This window comes from Haemaphysalis longicornis, unplaced genomic scaffold, assembly GCF_048455015.1.
Source record: "Haemaphysalis longicornis isolate Haplotype H1 unplaced genomic scaffold, Haemaphysalis longicornis Haplotype H1 scaffold_5, whole genome shotgun sequence".
Taxonomy (NCBI): Eukaryota; Metazoa; Arthropoda; class Arachnida; order Ixodida; family Ixodidae; genus Haemaphysalis; species Haemaphysalis longicornis.
In genome coordinates, this window is record NW_027526385.1 from 110,368,869 (window position 1) to 110,396,630 (window position 27,762).

The 27,762-nt window shown below is 50.7% G+C and overlaps 1 protein-coding gene and 1 pseudogene across 4 annotated transcripts in view; both read left to right on the forward strand.

Moving 5' to 3' along the window:
- The first annotated feature begins 17,014 nt into the window (after window positions 1-17,014).
- LOC144140107 (U1 spliceosomal RNA) lies at window positions 17,015-17,159 on the forward strand (annotated as a pseudogene).
- Window positions 17,160-19,960: 2,801 nt separating this feature from the next.
- Window positions 19,961-27,762, forward strand: part of LOC144138688 (nuclear distribution protein nudE-like 1) — a 56,510-nt gene continuing 48,708 nt past the window's right edge. For 2 of the 4 annotated variants that reach the window (XM_077671090.1, XM_077671091.1), the window contains exon 1: window positions 19,961-20,212. The gene's annotated coding sequence lies outside the window, so the exon portion shown is untranslated. The remainder of the gene's footprint in view (window positions 20,213-27,762) is intronic. The other 2 variants (XM_077671092.1, XM_077671093.1) reach the window with 1 other exon arrangement.

The following is a 27,762-nucleotide window of genomic DNA, read 5'->3' on the forward strand; positions in this document are numbered from 1 at the left end:
CCCCAGCCACTAGCCATTCGCCCCCCCTCCCCCTCGTATCCTTGTGCCAACACCCCCATCCCCACTTTACTCATCTACTACCGAGCAGCGGGAATGCGCGCTGACCAGCTTGGATCTGCAGGACCAGCAAACCCTCATGCAGCGGGCCACCCGAGCAGTGGAAGCACGCGGCTATATTTGGACTAAGGCGGCCACCCGCCTGCTCTAAATTAAAAAAAAAATGGCGCCAATCCATTCGGTGAATGTGGTTGGAAAGCAAAGCTGTAAACGGTACCCACAACGATTACTCACGCGACATCACATAAATTCACTCACGTCGCTCTACGAATCGTGAAACTAGAGAGAAGTGAAATGTATTTAACCACACCCTGTATTACTTCAAAGAGATATTCTTCCTCAGGTTAAATTATTGCATGAGGCATGAACGGTGGTTGGTTGAGTTGTGTTGGTGTAGCACATGAGTGCAGTAGCGTTGCTAGGGGGGGGGGGGGGGGCGGGGGGGGCCCTGGGTTCCGGGTACCAGCCGCCTCGGTAGGGGGGGGGGGTGCCACTCGTGCCTCTCCAGTGTCTTTAGTGGACGTCGAAAACTGGAAGACGACTGCCACTAAACTACCGCTGCCTACTCAAACTCTCCCCCATTTTCAGTATAATGGGGGAAGACAAGGAGAATTATGGCATTCAAAAATGCGTGGGGGATTATCCGATAATGTGCGCGGCGTGGAGAGTTACCGCGATGCCACTGGAGGGTGTGGTGAGCACGTTTGTTCCTTCCGGGGGGGGGGGGGGGGGGGGGGGGGGGGGGTAGTACAGATGCGTGACTGACGTTTAGCTTCTGGCCTTCATCTAAAAAGCACCCACCCCAGCAGGGCTTTCATTGTCACCAGAATTCACTTGAAGCACAGAGCTTCACGGCAGGCACGGTCTACTGGCGTGTCTGCATTCCATTGCGCATGAAGGCACGACGAAGGAGTGCGCCCCCTCGCATCAAAGAAAGGGGGGCACACACGTTTCCAATAATTTCTGGGGTGCTGTCCTCTGCCCTCCGTGAGACCTGAGAAGGATGTATACGGGGAAACTTGTGGACTGTAGCGTCGGTGCTTTACCTGCACGCGGAGACACCCCTCTCCCCGTTTTCTCAGGAAAGCGTTCTCGAGAGAGAGAGGGAGAGTAAACCCTATTTCGACCTCCGGGTGAGGGGAAGTCGAAAATTTCGTTTCTCAATTGCAATGGACCTTTTTCCAGTACCGGTCTTTTAGCAGCCACCACGGCGAACCTAAACTGGCACTAAGGCACGCCCCAAGAAATGTTTGGATTTCGGGGAACACGCGTGCACAAAATATGCTATTCTGCTCCTGCAATCCCTCCCGCACCCAACGGCACCCGTGCCTTTCACATGAATGTCACAGTAGCAGGCGCAGGCTCGCGTGACTAATCTGCAGTTCTTCACTTTTTTTTTTTTCATTTTCGTTTCTCCCTCACTGGTAGCAAAGTGCTCGCAGCGTGGTCAGCCTCAAACATTTTTGCCCCTTTCCTTTGAAAGCCTTTTGGTGTGCACATACGAACTCTGCGAACTGCCCGAAAAGAGGAAATAAAAACGTGTAGCCCTAGGAAGCATAACCGCGCTCCCTAAAAGCAGCAAGCTGAGGGGGCGCCCTTTTGTTTATTTCGCCCGAGGCTACTGCCAAGAATGGCGGACCGCGGGCCGTGCGTGTGCAGATCGCTACTGGAAAGAGGTCTGGCATCTGGAATCAGAAACAAACAAAAAAAAAACATACGTCCCGAGTTACACAGACGTAAGAATTTCAACACTGTATGTGTTAGATGTGTAGAAGTACGGATGGCCGAGGGGTAGGAAGTGACTACCGCGAACAGAAGTCATCAGGCCCGCGAAAAACATGAGAACATGCTGAGCCGTTTGCCCAGAACTAACGGAACTGTGTTTATTTTCACCTCGCCGCTGTGCCAGGCTTGCACGGCTAAACTCAAAACTATCAGCGCCGCGTGGGGGCACTGCACATGAGCTAACATGCTACAATGTTAGCTTGGGCTATCTCGCCTGCGTCCCTTTTTGCTGCTTCCATTGCCAGCGCGGTCTGCACGGCGTTGTCGAAGGTGATGTCCGATTTTTCTGTCTGCACAAGGCGTAAGTGGTCGCTGTATCGGTTTCCCAAGGTGCCATCTTCAAAACGGACAAGGTCTGATGACGGTGTGACGTCCACAACACTGGCTGGCACCCAAGGTGCATCCCTGCGGAAGTTTCACGCATACACGTCATCTCCTGGCTGCAGTGCCTGCCTGCCGGGACCCTCTGTCGGCGTACAACTTCTGCTTGAGTTGTTTTAGAAGTACAGATGCCTGCAGGCTTGGCCATAGGACATCCAAGGGAGTCTTGAACATTCTTCCCGTCAAAAGCTCACACGGTGGCCGACCTGTGACTTCATGTGGTGTGGTCCTGTAGTGGAATAGGAACCTGGAAATCTGCGTTTGGAAGTTCCCAGAACCAGACTTCTTGAGTTTGTTCTTTAAAGTTTGCACAACTCGTTCAGCTGCACCGTTTGAGGCAGGGTGATACGGCGGTACGAGCATGCGGCGTATTCCATTTCGAGTTAAGAACTCAAGGTACTGGGCACTGGCGTAGGTAGGACCATTGTCGGAAACTATGACGTCAGGCAGGCCATGCTGAGCGAATGCAATTCTCAAGGCAGAAATGGTAGCTTCTGCAGATGTGGAAGACACAGGAAAGACTTCTATCCACTTTGAAAACGCATCCAAGTGTTACAATGTTAGCTCACGTGCAGCGCCCCCACGCGGCGCTGCACATGATATCGGCAGGACAACGCGGTCCCTTGAATGAGCCATCCAGAAATTCTGCTTACCGCGCTTCAGAACCCTTAATTTCGAATCCGATAAAGCGTTGTTTGCGCTGTAGCAGACGTCTGAAAGATTTTAAATCTGCGCCGAATGAATTTAGGCTAATTCCCAAAATTTTTTATATTCGCCCTAATATCCCCCTATACGACTACAGTTCAGTGAAACGAAACTGTTTTGATAACGTAAAAGCAATAGTAATGCTCCACTAGTGTTCCGCAAGTTTCCACTCCAACGAAGACCAACCATTACCACCAAATATTTTTGTTTGCTAATAACTGAAGTGAAGGCAAAACAAAACAGCCACGCTTCAGTTTTCACGATGTCAAAGAACATCTTATTACGTCAGAAGAGTTAGTATTTAGCACAACGGGTCTTTGTATCGGCGATTAATAAATTTTCTTGAAGAGTTAAAATAATTGTACGCGTTGCCCTAACTTAAAAAAAGAGAAGAGACATTCAGGTGGCGTTCTAAATGATGTTGCCAAAATCTTTGAATGTCTCTGTTAAATTCGGGCCCCTCACTTAATAATTAAAACCGCCCCGCAGTTAGTGATCTTTCGCTGGGGTTAGCAATTCTTTACCTGTATTGTGTTTGTTCCCCGCCGGCCGAGCTCAGTTAGGCGCGAGGAGAGTAAGGAGAAACCGCGGAGGCTTTTGTTATTCGCCGCGCAGTTGAGTGGCGGGTTCAGCTTACCTCGGCGCGTCCGAGTTGAACCCCGTCCAAAGAATCGAGGTGAGGGGAGCGGCGGGGTTCACGGAAAAGGGGCTACCGTATTTTGACGATTCTAACGTGCACCCTCTTTTGCTAAAAGGTAGCTTAATATTTTTGTGCGCGTTACAATCGGGCTCAAAACCGAAATAGGCTTTAAAGCGACCAGCAGCATTGCCATGCGCAACGGACACGAAGTACCCGCAAAATACAACTCAATCCAATAAAAACAATCCGTCAACACCACGTGAGTGAATTTCGGCGCACTGATTCCTCAATGGCATGCCGCATACCCTGGTGAGCTGTTGCACATTTTAAATGCAGACCATTTCTTAGCCTCGCCTCTTCCTGCGTCGGACGGCGTCCACAGCTTCGCGTCCGCAGCAGGTGTGCCTCTCCTCCTTCCCTCCTCTCTCTCAACAGCAGCTGGCGCGCGCATGCGTCGTAGTCAGCCCGTTCGCTCCTTCGCGGTCACGGCGTAACAGGTGCGTGATAGCAGCGCGGTGGGGCGTGGAAGGGAGCGCGCTGCTTGCGCATGCGCGCTCTTCCCCCCCCCCCCCCCCCCCCCCCCCCGTACTGCTCTCCCTCTACTGGGAGCGCCGCAAATATAAAGCGGCTAGCGGTCGCTCGTGCTTCCGTCACTGCGTTGCTCCTTCCTCCCTTGGTTGACGCTCGCTCCACCCTAACGCGACTTTACTCTCCTCTCTCTACCCCAAACCAACACCAACGCAACTACGACCAAACTACCCACCCTAACGCGACTTTACGCGGCGTTAACGACCCCCAATGCTCTGCATTTACTCGTATTCCCCTCGCGGGAAGGCGCGGGAATTTTTTTTTTTTTGTGCTTCTGCTTAGCCCCTAGCGCTTAGAATTATGAAGATCAAGGCACTTGAAATCGCAAGCAACTTCAGTGTTCCCCGCTATAACTTTATTTCCAGCAGCAGCTGGATAAGCAACCTTGTGAAGCAAGATTTAATTTTTGGCTTCCAGAGCTGCACGCCAAATAAAATCTCCCTCTTCCAGGTACGTGGTGTCATGTCTTTTCCATCTGCGCAGTACCGTCAGTGTCACATTTTTTTTTTTCGAATTTTCCTGCGCGAAGTTACCCGCGCGTTACGATTGGGGGCGCGTTAAAACCGCGCAAATACGGTATTCTGCTCCCCGCGGCCCGCCGACTCAGCCCGACGAGCGAGCTAACCCACCCCCTGCCTCCGAGTTGACTGGACTCGCCGCGACGGCTCTCTGACCCACCCCGTCGGCTTATACATGAGGGTGTCGAGTCCAAAAAAATTCCCCGCATTTCCCCGAGGGGAAGAATGTGAAAGTGCGAATGCACGAGTTGAATTTGCGCGGTTCGGTAATGTTCGCGAAAGAGAGATCACACACACACACACAACTACAAAGAAAGAAAGATGCATTTATTCACAGACACCTATTTGTGTTGTCGTTGTACTTGATTGCTAGAGCGGATCTCAGCTTTGAAATTTCGTGTCAGTACTCCTTTAAGCGGGTGCATTAGCCCTTCTCACGCCCGATTCCTGGCCAATCCCCCACGTGGGTATGTGCCATGTCAGCAGGAACAACAACAAGAATGAGCCATGGGGACGCGGCCAGGCAGCGCGCGCCCATCTCCCCCCGTTGCTAGGGAAGACGAGGAGCGCGCGCACCCGCAGCTGTTGCTATGCGGACTACGGCGGCGGACGATTCAGGCTCGCTTAAGAAGTGCATTCGCACTTAAAAACCTGTTTATTTCGACTCAACGCGCCCTCGTCAGGTCAATGTAAACGGGGCTTAAACGCGTCGGTAACTCCATAATGGCTGAAAGCGATGTAAGCTTTCGAATAAGGACTACCGCCACGAGAATCGCCGAAGCGGACGGGAGCTGAAGGTCGGTCAAGGGGTCAAACATTGGGTCAGACTTAGGAAGAAGTCACCAGACGTTCAGTCTGGGACAGTTGCACTGCTCAGAGTTACTGGGCGAAGTTTCAGTTCGTCACACGTCTGAGCCTGGCGACTCGGCGGCTGGATCCGTCAATAGGGAGGACGACCAGGCTTTGTTAGGCGCTCCACGTGTTAACAAAGGAAATGAATCCTGGCGGCGCGGAGTACAAACATAGGCGTGCACGGTATGACAATACTTTGAGATGTGTCGGCCGAGAGCCGATTACTGGAGTTGGGTCTGCTTTTAGTTGGTTGGTTTTCATTTATCTTATATTTGTGTTTTGCGGAATACCTTTGGGTTTCTGTATGAGAGTAAGAGAGGTGGGTCACGTGACTATTTTGAATCCACCTAGCTTTGTTTGTCCTGATGGCTAAGCAGTGGACGAGTATGAGCTAATCAATGAACCATCCTCAACGTCCCTTTTGTGGGCGGGGTTTTGTTGGTAAAACCGAGAATTTGGTGTTTTCAGGGGATTGAACGAGATGAGAGACTGGAGGTGGAGAGCGGCGAGCCCCGCTCGACGCGGGCTTTGCCCGACCTCTTGTTTACGATCACGAGCCATGAGTTGTAAATACGTAATGTAAATAAAGTGTTTACTTGGAGTAGACCGTCGTCGGCTATGTGCCGTCGGCTAACGAGCCAGCGAGTCATCGAGTCATCGCTCCGATCATCGACGTCGGCGACCGATCCACACATTCGTATTTTAACTGTCTCAAGAATATTTTTACAAAGCTCGATCTTGTTTCCTTTCCCATAACTGCAGGCTATCAGAAGAATATTTTTTTCTGCTATTTTACACCATCCGCTAACGCGGGATTTTCTAATGACCTACTCGACGCACTATATGTATTCTATTACAAAATTTCCTAATCGTGCCATGTTTTTTTTTTGCCATTTTTAATGACCCCCATTACCTGGAAATCCTCTAGGACTGTGACAACTCTATCGGAATCCTCTACTTTCCGATCATTAGGCACTTTTAGCATATCGTTACCCTGTTTGCGTTACCGTTTACCGTGTTACCGAAGCCGCAGGTGACGGTGAAGCCTGTGCCGGTAAGTTACCATTCGCGGTAACTCTCGCGCTGCGCAGTCGACTCCCGCAAACACGGTAACGTAAAAACGGTAACGCTATGCTAAAACTCTCTATTATGCGACTGCTTTTACTTAACACAAGCGACTACCCAGCTAAACTGGACAACATCTTCATTTGTATGTTCCACCTAATACTAAGTGTCCCAGACATTGTTTCAAATATTAGCCACATGCCTGACTTTAGCGATCTCTGTATTGTTTGTATTGCACTTGTCCCGCTGAATGTGTCATCTCATCATTCTTCCAGCAAACCAAAAACAATTTGCGACTATGGAAAAGCCACTTTTGCTGCTCAACCCGATTCATAAATAAATGTATGAAAATTTTTGAAAATTGTTTGGCTGACGAAAACTGGTACACGTTTAAAGCAGTTCTTGTATATTCGAGAAAAGATCATTTTAATGAACCGTAGTTCGAATTGGTTTAATGCAATAATTAGCGGTCTAAAAACCAAAACAAACGGCTTTTCTGTAAGTGTAAATATTCAGGTAATCTACAAGCCAGTATCCTTCAGGGAAAAAAAATGAGTATGCATGAAAAAAAAAAAACATTAAAAGAAGCAAATCATGCTTACTTTAGCATCAGTCTTCCTTCATTATTGCCAAAATACCCCATAAGTTCTGCATCGTGGTTAACTGTATGGAATGCTCGTATTATGTATTGTGTATTCCAAAGCCCTCGCTTTAAATAAAACATGCAAAGTTTTTGTTCATTTCTATGCAAAAATAGATTCGTCTTTTGTTGTTATTTCAGCACTTTTTATTTTAACAAAACAAAATAAGTGGGTAAACCTAATTTAGAAAATAAAGGAAATAAAATAAATAAAATTAAGGAAAATAAAATAAATGAATTAAAGGAAATAAAATAAATAAAAGAAAGGAAATAAAATAAAGGGAATTATTGTAATATCAAATAAAATAGGGCAATTGTGCTGATTTGTTCTGATTATTGCTGACATTTTTTATGAGAGGGGGGTGACAAATTTGCTGGGGCCCCGGGTGCAAGGTTAGCCAGGAACGCCACTGCATGAGTGGAAACTTTTTTATAAAATAAAAGCTCAAACACGGTATCAGACTATCTCACTTCTCCGTCTCTGCCGTCGCGGACGGAGGCGATGAGATCGGTGGAGGAGGAGGGCGAGGAGTAGGAGCTCGAGGAGGAGGAAACACTTCTATTCAGATTTCTGAACGGCCCAGAGTGCGGCCCAGGGGAGTCGTTCGTTCTTCACTGTAGCCCATATTCAGTCCGCGCCGCCTGGGCCCTGTCCACCAGCTGAAGCTGGTTAGGTAGAGAGGGGCTGGACAGCAGCATCTCCCATGGCTCTTGTTAGGTAAGGAGAGGAGAGGAGGGTGCTCAGGGCTAAAGTAGCACACCCCGATTATGTGTCAGAGTGTTCCTACTTATGAGCAAAATTTACATGCAGCGTCGTAGCGATTCGTGTGCATTAAGGGAACACGCGTCCGGTGTGGGAAGGAGCCGGATTGTATGAGCCGTATAGGGTAGTTTGTTGTTCTATGGAAAGGTGAGGACAGGTAAGGCGAAGGTAGAGTCTGCCTCAGAAGGCGATAATTCTGGTTCATGTCCCTGAACGAGACAAGCGGGTGACTGTCCTCGTGCAGCTCCATAGCACCAGGAGTGAAAGTGAGGCTTGGTGGGCGTATTCGTTGCCCTCCATGGAAGCGTGAGCAGGTGTCCATATGAGCTGAATGGAACCATTCGGGGAGTGGTTTTTTAGCACACGCAGTGAAGGTCGGGACACCAAACCCTACAGGTAGTTCCGGTGGGCTTGTTGGGAATTGGTGACTACTTCACGAATCCCTGGTTGAGAGCCAAGGCGATGGCTGCCTGTTCTGCTGCCATCATGTCTTCGGTCTTGAGTGAGGCACAACCAAGGAGGTTGGTTCTGGAGGTAGCCACGATGATGGCGTACTGCTGTCCTCTATGTTTGGAGGCGTCTGTGTAGATAACTGCATGATCCCCACCGAGGGTGGTGTTGAGCGCTTGAGACCGTGCTTGTCGGCGACCCTCGTCGTCTGAGGGGTTCATATTTCTAAGCAAAGGGAGCATATTTATTTCTTGTCGCCAAAAGCCCAGGATTACATCAAGCGGAGTGATATTCTGTGCTGCCCAGCCAATCTGGTGAAAGTTTCGGCAACCCGCCGCAGTTCTGCTCATTCGGAGCTTCTGGATAGAAAGATGACCCTTTCTCAGCTTTTTAGAGCCCCGTGCTAAGCAGCCTCTCTGGGCGCACTCATGGGAAGACAAATGGCTTGCTCAACCGCCTTTCTAATCATTATATAAAGCATCTTTATGTCCTCCTTGCCGAGAAGAAGACAGGGGATTGACGTAAGTGATTCTGGAGAGGACGAAAGCTAATCGAAAGGTGTCGGATTCCCTGAGGCCTCGCTTCTTTGTGGGAACTCGCCAGATGAAGTGTATGATTTATTGATGTTGTGTTTGACGTACTGCAAGCATACGTTACTCTTGGTGTTGGCCTGAAGATGTCGGCCCAGGATTTTGATGCTGGGGCTTGGAGTGATGGCCTGGCCATCAACGAGTATTTGAATGTGTTTCTTGAGGTATCGTCTGGCGTGAGGGCGGACGATAAAGAACTGATAATTTTTTACGCGAACACTGGAAGCCACAGGCCCATTGGCGTACTAGTAGTGAGATGCCATGGGTTAGTGTGGGCTTCGTTTAATCGCTATCGCGTGGCATTTAGCGGGAATGCAGGGGTTAAACCCGTAGATGTGCTTGGTCGGTGCACCCCTTGTCTTACCCGCCTCGGCGTGGGCTCGTAGCTAAATTTTTATTGCCTGCTTTGGCACATACAGAACACAGACATTCATTCACAGACAGCCGTCAACCTGACTTTGGTTGACGTCATGTGTTTCAAAGTCCCTTAGGTGTACCAACGATTCCATGTCTGCAAGACATTCAGGCGGATTCGAGATATATTTTTAATTTTCCACGTATGCACTCATTGCCTCTCTAAAATACTGTCTCGCGCTTCGCGCATCGATGTCAGAGTACCTTGCGAGAGAGAGAGAGAGAGAACAGACTTTATTGTCATCCCTTTTAAGACGAATGTACCGTGCGGAAAAGTCCGGTATCTTCGTCCCATTAGACGGCGGTCAGGAACCCGTGGTCCCTGGCGGCGTCCTCTGCCAGTTGGATGACAGCAGCTTGTATCCCGGGAAGAGAGCTGAGCAGTGCGGCCTCCCACTGCTCACTAGTTCTTATATGTATTACTTGTTCAAAGCCCCGTGGTTTATTGGGACATTGCCAGACCATATGTTGTAGTGTGGCTGCTGCAATGTTGCACCACTTGCATCTGTCCGTGTACCTATCCGGATAGCTGCGGTGACACAGGGCGGGGTGAGGGAACGTATTTGATTGTAACCTGCGCCAAGCAACTGTCTGCCATTTATTTAGAGCAGTGTGGGCAGCCGGAAATTTCAGTCGGCTCAGCCTATAGTGTTGAGTAATTTCTCGGTAAGTTTCCAAAAAAAAAAGAAAAAAAGCTCGTAGCTAAACTACGGGCTGATGCTTGTTACTCCGTTAGTTCCAGGTTCGATTCCTGGCGAGGCATAAGATCTTTTATTTTTTTTGCGGGAGTTTTCTGATGACACCAACGGTTGCGAAAGCACCCTTGAGGGGTAGAGGTAAAAAGCGTTGCTTTAAAAAACTTTATTCCTCTTCCTGCCAGAGATCGCCGCCAGGGGGCCGACACAGGCGCCCGCGCCTCGTTTCGACTCCCGCTTTTCGCCTTCTATACGCGATCACTCGACGTGCACGCGCTAGCCACCACCATCGATCGATTCCTAAGCATCTCAGGAACCGACGGACACCACGCTTGGCCCACGCCGACCATCAGCAGCGACACAAGCCAACCGCGAAGTCTGCCAGCGTCACCGCCGCTGCTGGGCCTACCTTCAGGCCTAGCGCGAGCGGCCGCTCTCCAGCCATGCCGCAGCAAGAACACCTGCTCGCGCCCTCCGCCACGCCACCGGAGCACGTGCAACACATGCCACCCGCCGCCTCCACTGAGATGGAAACGGGCTCCGACTCGCATAGGGAACCTACGCCTGCCGACGCCGGCGTCGATCTCCCGCCGCCAAGCACCGGCCCGCCGCCCGCCACCTCAACCGAAGAAGACGCCGCTCAACAAATGGACTATGACCACCTCAGCGGCCGAACGTGCCCCCGCCCGAACCCCTGGATGGAGGTCATCTACGCCCGCCGAAAGAAGCCGTCAACATCTACGCCTACGTCACCCCCTGCCACCGAGACGCCTCCAAGAGCGGTGCGTACCATACCACCACCGCGCTTCCCGCCGACCCACTACCTCACTGTCGTCCGCCCACATGACGGCCTTCGTGTCGGCGACTGGTCGACCAGCGACCTAGCGCGAGGTCTCGCCGCCGCAAGCAACATACCCGACTCGACATTCCGCACCCTCGTCACCCTCCAAGCGCAACCCAACACCAACCTCATCGTGGCTGGTACTTCCGACCCCCACCTGGCCGACCGACTCTCCAGAATAACCGAGCTAACTCTCCGCCAGACCACCTACGCTGTCACCGCCTACATGAAGCCCCCGCCAGGCACTGCACGTGGCGTAATTCACGGAGTCCCTGAGGGTCTCACTCAGGAGCAACTTATAGAACTCACGGCTACGAACCGCCCGTACCTCATCCATGCCCGCATTATGGGCAAAACCAGGTCCGCTCTCCTCACCTTCGCCGGAACCCGCATTCCTTACTATATTAAGTTTGACTGCGAAATGATCCGCTGCCGACCATACCGCCGAGCCCTCCAAACCTGCTCATGTTGCGGCGATATCGGGCACCGCCAAGATGTCTGCCCGCATCCCGACAAGCCACGGTGCCACAGCTGCGGCACTCCCGATCCGACACCGCAACACACCTGCACTCCTCGCTGCAAGCTGTGTGACGGACCCCACCCAACGGCCCACCGCGACTGCCCCAAGCGCTACCGACCCACTCCTCCACCATCTAAGCAGCGCCCGCTTGACTTGACCAAGACCTCCAGCCGACCGAGCACCGATGCCCAAGAATTCCCGCCGCTCCCGCCACCGCAGGCATCGCTCAACCAACACCCTACCGGGCCTACCCTACCACAGGTGAGCTGGTCAGCTAAATTACTCGCGCCTCCCACTGCTCCTACACAACCACCCCCTAACCCGTCTCACCCCTCTTCCTCCCCCGACCCACTCACCGTCGCCCTAGAAAAATTCCAACAAAACTTCCAAACACAACTTGACGCACTTACAAAACAAGTCGACACCCTCATGCGACTCTCCCCTCCCCAGCCCATCCCTCCCCCCCTCTCCGAGGACCGCATCATCGAACGTGTAACTGAAATTGTCAGTGCACGCATGGCCGCCCAAATTGAAGATGCTATAGCAAAAGTTTTAAACGCCCAAGCCCAAACCCATGCTCCTCTCGTCAAGAGCTTCCAACTTCTCACAGAACGCCAAGCCAAATTCGAACTCGCCCTCCAACGCAACCCGGACAGCCTCTCCCTTTCCACTGATAGTACCCCCAAGAAACCCAAGCACCACCCGTATCATGCCTAACATCCCCATTGACACCATAACTGTCTATCAATGGAACTGCCGCTCGTTCAACAGCAAACGTCATCAACTCTCCCTCTTCACCCAAAACGACCCCCCCGATGCCATCGCCCTGCAGGAAACCAACACCTCCACCCCCCGCCTATCACAATACAACGCCTTCACGCAAGATCCCCAATCACGAACGGCCATCCTCGTTCATAACTCCCACCCGGCACAACCGCACCGCCTCAGCCAAACCATCCCCCACACCTTCGTCGAAATCATCTCGACTCGCCCCACACGCCCGAACGTATATATCCTCAACATCTACAGCCCCCCCAACGACCACCTCAAGACCATAGAACCCCTTTTTCAAGAAGCGGTACAGATAGCTGGATCCCACCCCCTTCTTGTCCTTGGTGACTTCAATGCCCCTCACGTGACTTGGGGCTACCGCTACGCCTCGAAGAAGGGTACCGCGCTGCTCCGGGCCAGCCAAAATCATCACCTCGTCCTCCAAAACGACCTAACCGTCCCGACTAGAACCGGCAATAGCGTTAGCCGTGACACCATACCCGATCTGACCTTCACCAGACACTGCCCCACAGCCCAGTGGCACCGGCTTGACGAAAACCTCGGCAGCGATCACTACCTCATAACTCTCCGCGTACCCTTCGTTCACAAACCCCTCCGCAGAGGCACCGCACGCCTCACGAACTGGCCCAACTTTCGCAAGGATCCCACCTCCTTACCACCCATTGGCGACAACCTGGACGACTGGGTACAGGCCTTAGAACAGAGGGTTTGCGCCCACACTCAATCTATAGCCCTCACAGACGCCACGCCGGCGGCTGATCCACACCTCCTCCACATGTGGGATGCCCGTCGGGGCCTTTCTAAAAGATGGAAGCGCCAGCGCCACAACCACACCCTCAGAAAACGTATAGCCCGCCTGAACCAAGACATCCAAGTGTACTCCAGCCAGCTTCACAACCAAAACTGGCGGGACTTCTGCATCCGCCTGCAAGGTACCCTCCACACCCGCAAGACCTGGCACCTCCTCCGCTCCCTCCTGGACAACCACTCTACTCAACGTCACTCAATGCACCGCATCCATCAACTCATCCGCAACCATTCGCAACCCCCTCGCGAGCTTCTCCGCACCAACAGGCAGCATCTCTTTGGTGATCCGGTCACTCATCCCCCTGCCCCGAACCTTCAATACACCGGACGCCCCAACGCCGACATGGACCTCCCCTTCACCATGACCGAACTCCACGCCATTCTTGCCCGCCTCACCTGCAACACCACCCCGGGCAGAGACCACATCACCTATAGAACTATCCGCAACCTCCCGGGCGACACCCTTGAAGACCTCCTCACCTATTACAATAGCAACTGGGAAGCCGGCACGTACCCCTCACAGTGGCGCCACTCAGACATCACCCTTATCCCCAAGCCCAACAAACCTGTCTCCGCCACCACCCTCCGACCCATCGTCCTCACCTCCTGTCTCGGCAAGGTCTATGAACACCTAGTTCACCAACGCCTCTCCACCTACCTCGAAGACCGTAACCTGTACCCCCTTACCATGTTCGGTTTCCGCCAACATCTCTCCACCCAAGACGTCCTTATACAAATAAAAGAACAGCTCCTCGACCACCTCAGCCGTGACACACCCAAAACACTCCTCACCCTCGATGCCAAAGGGGCCTTCGACAACGTTACGCACCAAGCCATCCTCGATAATCTCAATCACACCGATTGCGGCCACCGCACCTACCAATTCGTCTCCGCGTTTCTGCGGGACCGCACTGCCACCCTCAGGCTCGGCCCTCTCCAATCCCCTACCTTCCACACCCCTGACAAAGGCACACCGCAAGGCTCCGTTATTTCCCCCTTACTCTTTAACATCGCCCTCCTCCACCTCCCCAGTCTCCTGAATGCCATCCCTGGTATCTACCATGCGCTTTATGCCGATGACCTCACTATATGGACTACCAGTGGCTCCAGCGGCGCGCAACAAGACGCCCTCCAACAGGCCATCGACACCACTGTCTTCTACCTCCACCCCAGAGGCCTAACGGTCGAACCAAGCAAGTCTGCCCTCCTCGTTCTCCGAGCCCGCACCCGCGGCCGCCCCCCAGAACCCTACCCGGACCCACAAGTGACCATCCACTACTAAATAAGCCGCCTGATTGTCGCAATCAACTTGTCTGCGATATGAACGATATATTTTCTAGTGCGGTGCGCGAAGGACATGAAATTTTCCTTCAGTGGATACCAGGTCATTCTGGTATAACGGGCAACAAGATCTCCGATGCGGTCGCCAGAGAAGCCCACGACCTCAACTTCACCGTTGGAATCCCGTTTTCCAACGAGGATAGCAAAGCAGCTGCAATCGACCTAGGATGGCAACTCCAGCTGCCGGCTTGGCAGGATCCTCTGAGCAGCTATGCGCCTCTTCATGCTATAGACCCTCAGTGCGATTTCCCCTATCCACGGGGTCTGCCAAAGCGCACTGAAGGCGTGTTACACCGGCTGCGACTTAATGTTGCATACACCCGAAGCTTCTTGTTTAAGCTGGGCTGGGTAGAGTCGCCATTGTGTACAGTGTGCTCTACTACAGACACCATCAGGCACATTTTAAGCCACTGCTCGCGATATGCCACTCAGCGGGCAACAGCGTCGAAGGCACTTGTGCGACTACGACGCGGAGGTACTCTAGAACTTTCACACTTCCTTGGACCCTGGCAAAATCGTGAGGAGGCAGTGCTCGGTACAAAAACACTGCTTACTTTTCTTGCGAAAACAGGGCTGGAAGAGGTTCTGTGAACTCTCTGAGCATGTACAATTTGTATATGTGTGCATTTCTCCTCTTACTCCCCTTTCTTTCCTTTTCTTTTTCTGTCTATTTTTCGCTGTCACCTCACTTTATTCACCCCATCTGGAGTAGCAAGCCCTACCGTTAGTGGGGCTGACCTCTTCAGCTTTCATTAAAGGCTTTCTCTCTCTCTCTCACGGCTCTCCCATTCCCCAAGTCACCTCCCTTCGGGTACTCGGAGTTCTTTTTCACTACGACGGCTCCGGCGCAATTCTTCTCCCACAGCTCCATAAAACAATCACCCAACTTACGCACCTCATTCGGCGCATCCGCGGCTCCACCTACGGCCTCAAAGAATCCGACACCTGCAAACTCGTTCAAGCCCTCCTCATCAGTCGCCTTACATACAGCTGCCCTTTCATCAACCTCAAGACACAGGAAGCTAGCAAGCTGGACGCTCTGATCCGCAAGACCTACAAAGCAGCCTTAGGCCTCCCTACCTACACTTCCAACACACGCCTCCTCCAGCTTGGCCTCCACAACACCCTCACAGAAATCTTGGAAGCCCAACGCACTTCTCACCTGCACCGACTCTCCCTCACACCGGCTGGTCGACGGGTACTTCAGGTCATCGGACGAACGGCCCCTGCCACCCCACACGCGCCCCAACGTATTCCCCTCTCCATTCGTCAACGCATCCACGTCCCTCCCGTCCCTAAGCATATTCACCCCATCTACAACCAAGACCGCCGCAATGCCCGCGTCCGATTCCTCGAAAAACGCTACGGCTCGGATCCCAACACCCGCTATACCGACATAGCGCAGTCCTCAACCCGCCACAGCACCACCATCGCAGTCCTTAACAACGAGGGCCGCCTTCCCACCGCGGCCTCCTACCGCCACATCCCCACGCTCACCGCCGAGTCCCTCGCCATCGCCCACGCTGCCCTGACCCACTGCCACCAACCCTATCTGACCATAATAACCGACTCGCAGCAAGCGTGCCGCCTCTACCAAGCCGGCCTCGCCCCGCCAGCAGCCATTCACCTCCTTCAACGCCTCCCTGAAGACATTGACCTCTCCATTGTCTGGACCCCCGGCCACTCCGGCCTGGCAGGGAATGAGGCGGCCCACGCCGCAGCCCGCGCACTCATTACCCGGGCACTTCCCTCGCCTAGCCTCGACCAAATAACTCCCCCACCCCCAGACCCAGCAGCCCTGACACCTCTCGACCCCACGTACAACTCGATCCTCTCCCACCACACAAACTCCCGACGGCGATACCCGCCCCCCCCCCCCCCCCCCCACTTTTCCCTCACCGCCCAACAGGCCTACATTTTCCGCCGACTACAGACCGAAACATACTTTAACCACATCATTCTATCCCACATTTCCCCTTCTCTCTTTCCACTCGACTGCCCCCATTGTCACATCCCTCTCAACACCTACCACCTCGTCTTCTCCTGCCCCCAACACCCATATCCCCACCCCTCCCCTTCCCCTGAGCAGTGGGAGTCCGAGCTGACCAGCTCCGCACCGGAGCGCCAGGTCGCCCTGGTGCGGCGCGCACTGGAGGCAGCCCGGACTAGAGGCCTCCTGGACTTAGGAGGCTAACCACGCCCTTATACCCCTTCCGTTTAAGCTCAATAAACGTTTTGCCACCACCACCTCTTCCTGCCAATAATAATTTTGGGCAGATTTTTTTGTTTTGCATGTCAACCGAACGACCCCGACGTGCGTGTGGTGCTGCCATCGTTTAATTGCCGGGCCGTATTCTAATAAACCACTTAAAGCACGTGCCACAAAGGCATGTCTACTGAGTGCGTTGATTAGCAGATATTTGCGCGCCCCTAAATTACGTCGTCTGTTTGCATTCCTTTGTACAGTTCACGCCTCGTTTATGAGTATTTTTACCTTTTCTGAGAGACGCCATGGGCGCTTCATGTGTGCACGTGGCAAGTGCGGTTTTTCTGCAACGCATTGCGTAGGCATCCTTACCTGGTGCTGGGTTGTTCGGTGGTCATGATGGCCGGCGCCCTAAGTGGAGGTCGACCATTGCACTGCGGTCGGCTGAAGCTTGCCACTACCCCAAACTGGGGCAGATGGGGCATGCAATTTTAAGAGCAATGCTCTTTATAAGCGACCCCAAACCATCCACCGCCGGCGGCGGCGTCCGCAGTGCTCTTTAAAGAAAAAACAGCATCCGGCGCCAGGTTTCGATCCGAGGACTTTGCGGGCCGCAGCGCGCAAGCCACAAGCGCGCAAGCTACCGACCAAGCCACAGACGCGACGGTGATATCAGTGTTAGACGCCCCTTATATCTTTAACGCATTCAAACTACGTCGTCAGCGGCGTGCGTTGGCGACTCAGCGGCGTTATAGCGGCTTGATAACTGCGTGGTGTACACGTGATACTACAAACCCGATGGAAGAGATGGAAGAGAAGGCGGCGAGGCGTTGGGCTGCGGGGGCCGAGCGCAAGCGCCGCAAGCGGGCCGACAACCGTGCATTCGCACTTTCACATTCTCCCCCTCGGGGAAATGCGGGGGAATTTTTTGGTAGTGGGGCTAGGCGTCCGCGCCGGCCCCTTCCCAATAAAAATCCATAATGAGATTCGTTCGCTGAGTGTTTTGCTATGTCAGAGTGCTACACTTCCATTAATTCAGGTTTGCGGAAACTTGCACAGAATCTATACGCCTCTTGTCTTCACTTTACTGCCTCAACCACCGCCTTAACCGCGAATTATGCATAGGGCGTTTCTGAACATCAAGCATGTTTAGGGCATTGCGTTATGGTTGTTGCGTTATCACGACTTTTTTTAACAGCGGAGCTGTGTACAACCACGTACAACCAGTATGTTAGCCATTGCAGGAAAGAATCCCTGTTTGATAGAAACAACCTTGTTTCCTTCGATGGCCGTGGCCTGTGTGCTTCGCGGCGGCTTCTGAGTACCCGGCTCACCCATTGTCTTTAGCAAGAAAAAAAAACTACAAAAAGGGCCCATCTCCCCGCGAGGGGGACTCGAGTAAATGCGTCGCTAGGGGGTGGGTGTATTGCGTTAACGTTTAGTGTTTGGGGAGTTGGTGGTAGTGAATGCGTTGTATCAGCAGCTTCTTGACGTAGTTTGAATGAGTCAAGGATATCAGGCGCGTTCGTAGCCTTTCATTCTGTGGCGCAGTGGGAAGAGCACCATGTACCTCGCGTTCCGCCCACAGGTAGTGAATGCGTTGTATCAGCAGCTTCTTGACGTAGTTTGAATGAGTCAAGGATATAAGGTGCGTTCATAGCCTTCCATTCTGTGTCGGCTTTCTGGGTAGAGCACCATGTACCTTGCGTTCCGCCCGCAGGATCGTGGGATCGAAACCAGGCGCCGGTAAGTATTATTTTTTATATAGTGTAGGGGGAGGGGTGCGGACCTGTTGTTGAGAGCAAGGAGGGTAGCGTGATGCGGGAGAGGAGAAGTGGGGGAGAGGGCGCACCTGGAACGGCTGTTGCGGACGCCGAGGCACGCCAACGCCGACAACGTCGGGTGACATCGTGAGTTGAAGAAATGCTGTGCATTTAAAAAACTCCGGAGCTATCGTCAAGCGCTACTGCGCATGTAAAAAAAATTACACCATCTTCCCGTGGGGAACCCTGAGGAGATGCGAAGCATCATGTGGGTTCCGTGTGGTTCCATTGTGTTGTTTCATTTATCGGAGCACGGATGGGGACTTAATGTGCACCCCCATGATGCTTCACATCTACGCTGACGGGACTATTGGTTCCAGTCGAACTCATCACAGTATACAACGACGTAGCAGAACCGGCGCAGGCGATCTCTCCGAGAAGACTGAACGGGCGCGCACAGCGCGCACATGCTTTATTCGCTGGCGAGGAAGGGAGAGGGGGAGAGGGCGCGTGCAGCTGCTTTATCGCTGGCGAGGGAGCGGAGAGAGGGATAGGGAGCGTGCAGCGCGCACCTGCTTATCGCTGGCGAGGGAGAGTGAGAGAGGTCGAGAGGCGCTGCGGACGGGGCACGCAGGAGTGACATACCCCCGAGCAAGAGATGCTCCGCATCTAAAACAATTCAGGGAAGCTTGCACTCACGCGCAAGACTTGAATGGCGAAGCTGTTGTAAGTGAGAATTGCCGGACGCATAGTTAAGTTTCAGTATGATTGTTTATTTGCATAGTTGCGGTGCTAGCAATCGTCTTCATATGCATCGAAGAGGTCGTTGTCTTCTTTGCGGCGAGTGGTGGATGCAAAGTCATCCTCAGCGTTGCAGACTTCCACCAGCTCAACTGGCGAGTCTTGCGCTAAAGCGCGCAAGGCTTGCACCATAGCGAAGCTATATAGGATTTCTATCTACGTGAGCACGGAAAACACATCACCATGCATTTGTACACGTTTGAAATTGTTTATTTGCATGTTCCGTCGTTGCTTCGCACTGTGCCAGTAGTCATTGCCATATGCATCGACATAGTCGTGTTCCTCACGCCAGGCATTACAAGCGCGGCATGGGGAACAGCGCTTGACCGATCCAAAAGCACTGCATCAATAATATCCTCGGCAGCAGCAAAGTATGCACATGTGTAAGCAACAATTTTCCAATCTACTAACAGGCGTGGCACGTTCATAAAATACGAACATCATTTAGCGCAAAAGAAACGCCACTGGCCCTGCACATCGCATAGAGATAATATACTGGCACATCGCACACAAATCAGAAGTACTGGCAAATCCAGTACAGCGAATAAACGAAACCGAAACTGAAATTAGCTGTCGTAATAATAAAGCTTTAGAGTATTTTTATATAATAAAAAACAAACAACGTAGTTTAAGTGTTAATTTGAGTTGTTGAGAAGTGTAAATGGTTGTCTTTTAACTCTAAACATGCGTGAACTTGAATAATTCTGATCGTCTGCCAGCGCCATCTTGTTTTGCTCAACGTCGAAGAAATCGCAGCTCTCGGCCGCCCCTGGCTAAGCGGTTGAATAAGAAACACCCACGGCCCAAGAATGTCAGCTCGCAGTCGTCGCTTAATTTTGTGAGGTGCTGCAAGTTTTGGCCTTTTTGGGACCGTTATTCCCACCCGCAACCACCGCTCAAGTGTCGGCCCATCGTACACAAGAACTTCGGGAGTGGGAAGCCCGTGTAGTGAGCGCACCCCGACCGCAGCCTTCGGCGCTGCCTCGCTACTTGCACAGGTAGGAAACACAGCAGCGCTTGTCTGCTTTCTGTTTTCACTCGTTTCTCTGTCTCCCCCCGCCCTACTGTACCGAACTGTCCTCTAGGAAGTGTCACGGTCTACTCCGGACAGAGCCGATTCTCGCCTGCTATTGTCTCCACCTCGGGGTGTCTTCGTATTTGGCAGAGAAGGCTTCGAGTTTGAATGAGCGTGCTTGTCCTAGCCGTGCCAACGGTGGAGCGGGGAGGAGGGGAAAGGCATATTGCGAATGTCGTCTTCGACCCCCTCCCTCGCTTTCGTCACATGCCCGCGCTGCTGAGCGCTTCTCAGCTGTTTCTTTGTTGTTTATTTACGAGTCATCACGTATATCTCACCGACTTGACAAATGCGGCGGCGCAATATGTCTTCCTGTTGCCAACACATCGCCGTCGGCTGTTGCGTGCACAGCCGTCAGCTGTTTCTCAGTGAAATACCGACGAACCGTGGATTTCGAGCGCTTTCCGTGGCGCCGCCGCTGGTCTCAAGCGAAGCGTGGTATTCCGCAACGTATATGCGGCCTTTTGCATGTTCTGTGTTGGCGGCTGGTCGCTTTAAATAAGTAAGCGAATGTAAATAACGTTCGCTTGCTTCCGGCTTTAGTTTTTTCCTTCGTTCGACTGTGGCTTAAACAACTGTGTTGCGCGAAAGTTTTTTACTTTATTCCGGGGCTTTTGTTTCGTGTGGTTGAGATATTTTTTAGCAAAAACGATTCCCGTCTAGTCGCCGCACGCTGGGAGTTATTTAAAGCACTGGAGTCGTTTTTACTTTTTCTTTTTCTCCGTATACAGCGGATGCCTTTCCGATAGCGATTTGCGCAGACCATGGAGAGTGGCGTTCGCTGCTTCAAAAACCCGAGAAAATTCCGGTTGTTCGAAGGGGGGAGGAAAGGGGACTTTCTCAAAATCGCTGCGCGCCGGAAAAGAAAAAGTAAAAATGCAGGGGGTGCGAGAGTTAAACCAGGTGCAATCCCACCTTGAACGTTTGGGCGGAAAAAGCAAACGTGTGCGCTGGCCGCGTTTAGATACTTTTTTTTTTTCCGTGTTCGACCCGTCACAGAGCATTGTTATGTCTTGCTTCAACTAAAATGTACAAAAACAAGTGGCATTACTTCAACAGCTTCGAGTGATATAACCCATTCTTCCTTTACACCTGTGTGTGAGCAAGTTTTTGTTTATTTCCCTTTTGTGAAGAAAATTTAGCTTTGCGTAACAAGGCTATATAAGCTTGAACCATCCAGGATAACAGGAGATTCAACTATTCCCTGCTGGAGAAATTGTCTGCTGCCTGTTCGAACTGAAGCTTAAAATTTTTCTGTAAAGGTTCTCAGTTAACCATTCACTTATTGATGTGATGTACCAACGCCACCGCAAAAATAGGCAGCCAAGGTCCTAGGTCAGGTACTTGGCTGTGGTGTGAAAGGTTTTTTCTTTACTGATTCCAAATTGATTTGTAGTGTATGCAGTGCCAGATTAACGAATCACAGCTCCCATGGCTAAGGCTGCCTTTTTTACTGTGATGATAATTTACGGAGCAGTGATTATCATGGTTGTTGGTGCTTCATTTGGAATTGTGTTCCGGTCTCCACATTGGCTCGCCAAGTAAACAGTGCAGTCAGGTCCTAATTTCCAGTATTTGATCATTATTTGCCACTCTCGAAATGCGGTGCAGGAAAAGTTGTAGAACCATTTTAAAAAATGCTTGCATAGTCTCTCTACCTCAGCGCTTTCAGCAGGAGCTAGCATTTCTATTGTGGCATGCTTTGTTCTCTCTTTTTGTGACTCTGGACATTGCTGCATATTGTTTGAACTTGTTCCAAAGCAATACTTCCGTATTCCATACTCTGTTAACAGCTGCTGCGGCAGCAGCATTTTTTTAAATTTACACCATTGTAGTGCGAGACTTTGCTTTTTCCCTTCTGTCCAGTTTAACGTGTGAAAATCAAGACTCGGAGTGAATACAGGGTCTGGTTTTAGGCAGGCATCGCCAATCTATTCCGCACCATTATTAAAAAATTTTAATGATTTTTCATTGAAATGAAAGACCTGTGCGTAAGCGTACATTTAATAAAAGCATTTGTATTTACAATAGCCGATTGTTTTTTCGGACTCCGAAAACTCGGCCTTGCTGGATATTTTGGACTTTCCCGAGGAACTGCCAGGAGTAACCGTAGGAGTAATGACTCGCGGATTTTTCAGACCTTTCTTTTATGCAGACCATTTTTCGTTCCCCTCCAGGTCCGAAAAATCAGTCAGCTACGGTATAGCTAGAGCTAGAGCCACTAATGCTCTAGGTAGAGCTAGTTGGGATGCCTTATCTTGCCATGACAAGTTCTGTTATACCCTTAACGTGTTGTGGTACAGTAGCCATTATGACAGCAACAAGCATCCCAGTGTATGCAGCTATTCTTTCAGACAAGTGCATTCTTTTTTGCTCTTCGAAACACTGAAATGAAAGTGCAATCTCTGAAGCCTGTAATATGCCTGTAGGGACGGGATCTGTTACCAGCCGTGCGGAAACATGGCTGACTCGTGTATGTCTGTTGGACACCTGTGGTGTTAGAGGCTAAGGTGTGCACCATTGTATACTTGCCAATTCCTTTGACTGATATGCCATTGTATGTAGCTGCAAGATTGCTTGCGAGCGGTATTTACTATCTTTTGTTTTGTGGTATGAATCAAAAGGCAGGACTGCATTTTCTGCTCGTTTGCCTGAGCTTGAACACATCAAAAGCAGTCAATGGCCGGATCTTCACTTGGCCAAGTCAGCGACTCCAATCGTGGGTCGTTGCCCCTGGCTACTGTTGCTCAGTCTCGTGCTAATCTGAATAATTGAAGTGGTCCTTCAACATGTTAATATTTGGCACAGTTAGGTCAGTTTGTTGGCAGTGGCTGTGCTTGGAATAACTTTTTTGTGTGCACTGCGAAATCTGAGTTTTGCAGCAAAGCACTCATCTCCTGCGCTTATTTTGAATTCCTGCCATCATTGTGTTGGGCTTGCGTATCACAAAGCAAAGGTTCCTGCTATTGGGCTGCTCTTTATGCACTTCTTGTCAGGGGAAGTGTTGTTTTTGTCTCGGCTGTCCACTGTCGGCGGGCTTACTTGGCATTGCATCTTGCAGGCTTGCGTTCCCATAGTTTCATCCGTATTTGTTGACACTCTCCTCGTTCGAGACACGCCTGCAGCTAGCCGAAACGCACTTGCATCGTGCTGCTGTACATTGTTCCCTTGCCTTCTTGTCATCCTTGGTAGGCCTCTTGTAGCTCTTGTAAGGCAGTCCGGTCATCTGGTTGAATAGTGTGGACTGTCTCATTCCACGGTTGATTCTCTGCTGCTTGTGAAATGTCATTTCGGGTGAAAGCTCAACTTTGCTATGCAGTCACTGGCTGCCAAACGAGGGAAGGCAACGCAAAAGTTTACCATTTAGTCCTACCAGACCACCATGGCTACAGTGAATAGAGTGCTAGGAATTGTACAAGTGAAAATCCTCAGTACTTGTAGGGGAACACTGTGCTACCAACTCCTAATTCAAGGGGCCATGCAGACAAAATGCAAGTTCTGTTCTTTTAAAAAGATTGCCTCGTCAGAATCATGCTGACAGCACTTTTGACGTAAACCTCGCTCAGATGAGCTACATATCTAGGAAAAAAGGGAATGCCCATGCGACCCAGTTGCTCATTTCCCCCAACAGAACCTATGATGTCATACCAGCCAGCTCTGCGATTGGCGGAGACTGGCAAAACCAAACTCAAATTAGGCAGAGCTTGTAAGCTTGCCGAATGAGCTATTTGCACTTAATTTTAGGGCACATTCTTTTCAAATCCCTAAGAATTGTGGGACAAACAGTGGAAGTTACGGAAGCACACGTAAACATTGAAGTACCCATGCGTACTGCTTTGGGTACTGCACGCACTATGCTTGTTTTAGCTGCACAGCAGTGTGGCTCTTTAGGGTTGTTTTAGACGACACTGGCCGATTGACACAAGCAACGGTGCTTTACGTGACCATATTTGTCAAGGGAGCACTATGTTTCACGAAATGAGTATTTTCTCCCTGAACAAAAACAAGCCAGGTTTAAATGTGGTCAGAAACCAACCAAAGGCACCTGCCGCGGTGGCTCACTGGCTAAGGCGTTGTGCTGCTGAGCACGAGGACGCGGGTATGATTCCCAGCCGCGGCAGCCGCTTTTCTGATGAGGCGTAAAACAAAAACGCCTGTGTTTGAGATTTCGGCGGATGTTAAAGATCCCCAGGTTGTCAAAATAATCTGGAGCCGTCCACTACGGGGCGCCTCTTCGCCTGTGAGGCGTTGGCACGTTAAACCCCACAATCAATCGTCCAACCAAAGGCAGAAAACGGCTTGCTGCAGTGTGGTGCCCCCATCTAGATTGACTAGCAGTAAGCAAGTCTGCTTCACACCAAGTTTAGCTGAAAGACCTTTTCTTGTCTTTTCAAACATTCGAACACGTTTTTGCGTGAGAATCAAAATTTTAACTTGAACTGATGAATTTCTCAGTGAATAAAGCATTGTTTGCTTCTGAACAAGCATTGGGGGCACTACAGAACACGAAACCTTTCCAATAAAACAAAATTGTATTTTTTCTTCGTGTCCCCTTTGCGAAGGAATTTGGAGGGGGCGCAATGCCTACACGTCACCATTGTCGCATGCAATGGAAGACCGTAGCCATCTTCAGCTGCGACTTGTTTACCTGGTTCGATTAAGTATAGGTGAACTTTGTTGCTCGCACAGTGGATGCAACTTCCATACTGTCAGTCGGCTCTTGTTTACTGGAAAGTGTGCAGCCAGGCTTGTCCCAGTCATCAGTTACTGTGGTGCTACCTTTTTCAGGGCTGCGATTGGCTCAGGAGGGAAGGGTAGGAGTAGGTGCTCTTTTAATGTGCAATAGCATGGTTTGTATACGAATGACATTTTACAAAATTCTTCAGTAGGTTGCTCAAACCATGTTACATGAGGTACTCTGTCCTCTGTACTGCCAGTGAAACAAGCTTTCAGGGCTGTTGAAATTTTTAGGCGAAATTGAGTGTGGATGTTCCTGGAATTCCTGTTTTTGAATATTAAAGTATTTTGCAGACATTTGTTCATTGTCAAAAAAAATGTATGGCTTCTTTTTGTAGAAAAGTTGTCACATGCATGAAAGGCATTCATTTTAAATGTCTTGATACTGCTCAGGAGTTAGCTGTAGTGCTACATAACACATAAGGCACGAAATGCGAGATAGGTTGCATCACAAGGGGACATACATATGCTCAGCATCACCGGCCACGGCTACATTGACAGGAAGCTTTCACAGTTGGGTGGAAGATGTTAAATTGTGATTGCTGTTTAACTGTGACCTAAGCTTGCTTCTGAGTTAGTTGGCCAAATGGGACTTGTTAGCCTTTTAAGGGCAGAGCACTTCAGGGGCTCACCTGGTGTTGTAGCTTGCTGTAACGCTTAATGTCAAGTGACTGCTGGAATCGGGCGGCGCAGCGAGATAACGGAACCAAAAAGAGCCCACGGTATCGTTGTAGGGCGTTCCACAGAGGCTTCGAAAGCCAAGCGGTTTATATAGTCATAACCGTTTGAAACCCGTGACCTGCTAGCGCTTGTCATACATCTCCCTGTTGTTTTGCGCAAAGAAAACCGCAGGTACATTTCAGGCAAAATATGCATCGTGAACCGACAACGCTGGTGTTTATTTAGTTAGGAACACTCGTTGGGTTGGTTTTTACAATAGTAAGCGAAAAAAAGTGGTGGTGCAATGCCGGCACGCGCGGGAGGAAAAGCAAGCACAAAAAGAACAGAACTCCCGCTGGCGCAGCTTCACAGTCAGCGGGCGCGCGAGCACTGCGAAGGCGGGAAATTTGAAATGCGCTGGATAAACCTCCATTGAATGCACCAGGAGAGGAATCGGACAGGGCGGCGAAGAGCGTGCTGGGTTGTAAGGTAGAGCGAATAATGGCGCTACAGCCCATTATGGCAAATCGCTGCCCTGCAATTCCGACAGCTGTCACATTGAGTGGAACGTCTTTAATTTTTTGTGAAAGAATGTGGTAGGCTAGGCTCATTTTACTCGCACTTGTCTGCACAGTTGCTTGCCATGGGGAGACTTTCATGTTCTACTGTTAGTTTTATTCTTGGGTGGTTTGGAATGCATCAGCCAACAGCCTTTTGAAAATCACTTGCACCAGACTAATATGCTGTGGGCACATTATAGGTCATGCCGGTACCGTTGTCCTCTGTGTGCAACAGAAGTGAATGCATGCCAACTGTTGTATTGGTGATTGCTTGTGTAAAATCTTGTATCCTCTGTATGCGGGGATTTAATGTGATTGGGCCTTTTTTACTCGCGCTAGTGGTAACTTGTCTTGCACTCCTATTGGTGGTGCACTCCAAGTAATCTATTGGTGTTCCTTTATGTAGTAGCTAAGCATCTACTGGTTCATCGAAAAATAAATACAGCAAAAGATGGGAAGCATTGCCAGGCATCAAGCTAGCGGCTATATTTTGCTTCTCAAGGAATAAAGTTTAGTGACCTTCCTATATCGTACTCGCATTGTTTTCTCATCTATTGCGATTACTAATGCTTTGTTCTGGTAAGCTACACAGACGTGACTGGGCTCAAGCATTTTTTTTTGAGAGGTACCCAATGCAGTCATAATGTGTTGAACCATCACCATGGAACAAATGTGTTATATTTCAGAATCGGCGTCCAGATTTTAGTCATCCTGGAGATTGGAATTCATATGTTTCTCGAGTCCTGATGCCATATTCCCTTCAGGAATGGCCAGAGACGTATTTACAAGATGTAGGAAAGGACTTCTTTCTTTCAAATGGCAGTGTTAGGTGACATTTTGTTAACCCCCCCCCCCCCCCCTTCCCCTTTTGTTTCAACCTTCTTCGTGGTTCCGGCCCTCACTGGACTAAATTTCGCGACTCCAGCCCGCTCACTGATGAGAGTTTGAGACATATCCAGTAGCAGGACATTTCCTGCTACTGGTTTGGCAGTCGTGTAATGACCCTGGCCCTTACCATAGCACACTAGCCGTACTAGTGTAAAAACTAATGGCGACAATGTTAACATTGTATTATGCCGCCATTGTTGCAAGCTCAGCGGACAGTTTGTTTTGAGCCCCTGGTGGATGCCCCCTCTGCAGTAAACACACAGGCACACACATGAACGCTTCGAGCTATGGAACACCTTGCACTTCAGACACATGAAGGCTCAATATTGTACTCCAGTGTGGACTACTGCCAACTTGAGGGAGCCGGGGTAAACCAGCCACACAAGTGATCAGAGAGGGCAGTACTTTTGTTGAAGACAAAAAAAAAACTCGTGGAACCGTAGGCTGAACCCCTTTATTTAAAACACGCGTGATTGTTGGTCGAGACGTGACATTTAAAGGACATTGACCCAAAACTGGCAGATGCGAGTATTTTAAGCGTGACACAAGTTGTTTCCGCAATTTTTTGGATCTAATCTTATAATTTGCTTCAATGGCAAACAAACTAGGTGATAAAAAGCAGATGATT